Below are 4,640 nucleotides of genomic sequence, written 5' to 3'. Positions count from 1 at the left end.
TAAATTAATTTTTTTATTTAATTTTTAGCGACGGGAAATACCTCGTCGCTAAATTTTAGTTTTTTTATTTTTTAGCGACGGGGTTGACCCAGTCACTAAATTTAATTTTTTATTTAATTTTTTTTATTGTTTAGCCACGGGGTTTGCCCGTCGCTAAATTGAATTTTTTATTTAATTTTTTTTATTATTTAGCGACAAGGTTTGCCCGTCGCTAAATTTTATTTATTTTTATTTTTTTACTTTTTAGCGACGGGGTTACTCCCGTCATCGCTAAAAAATAAAAAAAATTAAATAAAAAATTAAAATTTAGCGACGGATTATTCCTATCGCTAAAAACTAAAAATAATTAAATAAAAAAATTAAATTTTAGCGACGAGGTCAGCCGTCGCTAAAAAATAAAAAATAAAAAAATTAAAATTTAGCGATGGGTTCAACCCCGTCCCTAAAAAATAAAAAATTAAAATTTAGTGACGGGGTTACTCCCATCGCTAAAAAATAAAAATAAATAAATAAATAAATTCTAATTCGTTAAAAAATAAAAAAAATTAAAATTTAGTGACGGGATTTTCGTCGCTAATTCCTTCGCTAAATTAAAAAAATATTTAAAAAAATTAGTTACGAAAATTTCATCACTATCCGTCCTAATTAGCGACGGAATAATTCTGTCTCTAAATTTCATCACTAAATACGATTTTTCTTGTAGTGATTTATAGCATCTATTTTGGAATGTCCATGCTAAATAGCTATTGAATGTTTCCTCTACTTTCTTACAAATGTTATTATATGGATACTAGGGAAGCTAACATATGAGCATATTTTGAGACTTTGTAGAGATAGAATTAATGTATAAATCATTATTCATACATATATATCTATATAAAACGTAAAAAGCCTTTAAAACTTTAATATAGGATCTGATTTAGTGATTTCTAATGCTTTAAAAAAACAAAAGAGAATTTTGAAATATAGGATCTGAATCCTTCCAATATGGATTCATGGATTGCTGGAAGGAGATTTTATGTTTGAAAGCTGTTATACGAAGAGAAAGTGGCTTTTTGATTTGTGAAATTAGCCATGAATGCAAAAAATGATATACTTGCCATCTTCCAAATATTTTATGTTGGGTCATAGGACTAATGATCTTACAGAAGATATGATCATGTGTAATAATACCCCATATTTGTATGAGGTTGCCACGTAATTTAAGCGAGTTTAGAATATCGAAAAAATTGTTTGGTAGCAGTTATAAATACCGAATCGACTGTAGGGAAAACTTTTGAGTGAAATTGTCTAAGGAAAATGACATGGTTTTGACGAGCGCTTCGAGGTAAGATTTATGGTATCGAAAGAAATCGAATCGGGAACGATTTTCGGTATAGCTAAAATGCAGCTACCATTTAGGCTGTAAAATCGAATCATTGTAAGAGACTTTCAGGAAGTCAATGGAAGGCTGATGGGGCTCCAATTTTTCGTAGTGAACAACCATTCAGTGGTTTTGGGATGAAACGATAGCCTGGTGAGAACACTGGGGCGAAATTGATTTTTATCGAGCAATTATCGATTATTAATTTTGGAGTTGGGGTGGCTTGATGGTATTAGATGAAAGCCTTGGAGGGCCTAAGTTCAATTATCAAAATCCCAAGTGTAATTAAGATTAATTGTGAGGATTAATTGTGTATTTTTCTATAATTATAATAGTATAAAATATATATATATATATATGTATTATACAAGTGTAAGGTGAGGGATTAATTTGCAGAGAGATTGAGAAGATGGTTAAGAGTGGCGGCCAAATTTTCTTCCAATGAGTGGTGGCCAAGTTTGCTGGAGTAATGCCCAAGCTACCTCTTACCTATATATAGATGAGAGATTGAGAGAGTTGCAAAGGGAGGGAGAAATGGCCAAATTCGGCCATAACAGCAAGCTGCGAGCAGCTAGAGAGAGAGAGATCGAGAGAAGAGGGCTTGAGGAAGGGAGCTGGTGGTCTCGATGGGCCGCAACCACGAGGCCTTAGTGACCAGTGATGGTGGCAGGAAGCCATGGCAGCTGGGCGAAGCGAGCAGCAAGCTGCGGCCATGATGGCTTGGTCGAAGGCAGAGCAGGGGACGGACAGCAGTGGTACAGTGCGACGACAAAGGCAGGTGCAGCTGTTGGCCAGGCCGAAAGCGGCTGGCTTGGCCGCGCAGCAAGCGGCCATAGCCACGAGCTCTAGTGCACGGCCATGGCAGCCGTTGCGAAGTTAGAGGCGCGAGGCAGGGGGCGGTCAGGGAGGTTGATGAGGATGATCGCGACAGCCGGTGGAGCTGGGCTGTGAGCGCATGGCAGAGGCCCTATGCGCTAGAAGAAGAAGAAGGTGGGAGGAAGAAGAAAAGAAGAGAAGAAAAGAAAAAAAAGAAAAGAAAAGGAAAGAAAAGAAAGAAGAAAAAAAATAGAGAAAATAGAGGAAAATGTTAGAAAAATCCCAAAAAATAGGATTTGGAGATTTAGTAATATTCCGATGATTTTGGTCAAGAAAATTGTCCGGACACTCATTTTGGGAATATGGCACGCATACCGAGGAAGCTAGAGAGGCTAAGTCAAGGTAAGTAAAATTTCCTAAAAAATTCCAAAAATTCAAGAATATTATTTTATGAATTTTAGTGAAATATTCGAGGAAATAATTGAGAAATATTTAGTTTGGATTTATTGAGGAAAAATAGGAAGAAACAAAGAGAAAAATAAAGAAAATGCAAGAAATTATGAAAAAATAGTTTTTAATGTTATTTAAATGAATATGGTGATTAAGATGTTTTGCGGCTTAAGTTGAAGTGACTTATGCGAATTTTGAGGCTGGCACGCAAATCGAGGTGATGCACGTATTTCGAGGCAAGACACAAATATCGAGGTAGGCTGATAAGCTTGAGAAGGTAAATGGTACTTCCCAACTGGATTTAGTTTATGGAAAATGCTTGGTTTGTAAGTGATTTATATTTCAAACCCCGATCCTTGAAAATGTTTTCATCATATTGACATATCCTGATATGTATCCATTACGTAGACTGCATACATGACATGCTATGAACTGCATATGTACACATTGATATCATTGATCACGCGCATTGTGGCCGTAGGAAGTACGAACTGGCACCGCTACTTTACCAAGGGTGCCCCCATATACCCCAGCTTTTTTAAAGTGGTGGTTGTAAAAATGATAGGTAGTATGAAGGGTGCAGTTGACACCTACGATGAGTAAGACATTTCATACACTCATGATAAAATATTTTGTTCCCTTACTTAGATGATTCATCATCTAACTTGGGCTTTGCCCCTGAAATATTCAAACGTTCTAGATGGAGATTGTAGCAGATACAAGAATTAATAGGGCATGAAATGACACTTAGCAGAGTGCATGAGGAATGAGATGTATGTTATGTAGTCCATGTATTTAAGTTATGCTACTGTGAAATCTGAACGTTTTAAGGAATGATGGTGTATAATCCTATTTAGGGTTAATGTTGAGAACTTATGCTTTGTATTAAGTTATGTTGAGGTACGATAATGTAAGATCTGAATTTCAATTAATGTTAAGATATCAGGTTCGATCCTTGCTTCCGCACTTGATGTGTATAATGAGTATAATGATTCTTTTTCGATATTAATGTATGGGAATTATGGGACGGATTCGAGGAATGATGTGATTTAAGATTAGTTTGGAAGAAAAAATTATTATCCCAGAATTGTCTCAATTTATAACGCGCCCGAGAAAGTGGGGCGTTACATCATGGATAAAGATAATTCACAAATTAGAATTCATATATGTGGGCCTATTCCATAGAACTAAGGATTGGTGTTTTTGTTAATCTACATCTCAATCTACTCTATATTTAACGGTTTCTATATTTTGGTACATTTTAGTGATTGCATGTTATATAGTTTGTCAATGAGACATTTTGGGCTTTGTTAATTCTATTTCTAACATTGTATAAAGAAAACATGAACACTTCTTTGACTCCAATTTTATGTTTTATTTTTTTATTTTTTTGTAGGTCAATGAGACAACAAAGACTCTAAAGGAAGCAACTGTTGTCCTGGAGTATATGAATAATTTTATGACTATATATAGTGTTTTGTTGTACATTTTTGAATAGTAGATATGATTGTTAAAGTGTTACTCTTAGTTGAATATCTTTTTGGTGTACATTTTTTAATAGTATATACAATTGTCAAAGTGTTATTTTTAGTTGAACATATTTTTTTGGTGTAATTTGTTGACAATTAACACTTATATATATACTACTTTTGGTGTGTAAATGCTAATGGATAATGATTACTTTGGTATTATTTGAATGACGTGTTTAATTTTACGAGTTTTATTCCAATTTGATATGGATAATGATATATAGATTTGGTGGTTTATATTAAAACATGATGTTTTTGTTATTGATGACTAGCAATTATTTTCATACTATTAAAAAAAATAAATAAATATTTTTTTAACGATAGGAATCATACCGTCGCTAATTGTTCACATTATTAACGAGAGGAAATATTGTCGTTATTGGTTTGTGTTTTGATAACTAAAAAGTTATTTTTAACAATAGGAATCATACGGTTGCTAATTGTTTAAACTATTAACGATGAAAAATATTATCGTTATTGAA

General features: G+C 33.8%; 1 long non-coding RNA gene across 1 annotated transcript; it reads left to right on the top strand.

Annotated features, from left to right (window-relative positions):
* Nucleotides 1-1,900: 1,900 nt before the first annotated feature.
* On the top strand, nt 1,901-4,154 carry LOC127795776 (uncharacterized). Its single transcript, XR_008021857.1, has 3 exons — nt 1,901-2,581; nt 2,786-2,906; nt 4,026-4,154. It is a non-coding gene; the product is annotated as an uncharacterized LOC127795776 (long non-coding RNA).
* Nucleotides 4,155-4,640: the final 486 nt, after the last annotated feature.

Source organism: Diospyros lotus, chromosome 2, assembly GCF_014633365.1.
Source record: "Diospyros lotus cultivar Yz01 chromosome 2, ASM1463336v1, whole genome shotgun sequence".
Taxonomy (NCBI): domain Eukaryota; kingdom Viridiplantae; phylum Streptophyta; class Magnoliopsida; order Ericales; family Ebenaceae; genus Diospyros; species Diospyros lotus.
The sequence above is the reverse complement of the archived record's forward strand: the minus strand, read 5'-3'. Positions and strand labels throughout refer to the sequence as shown.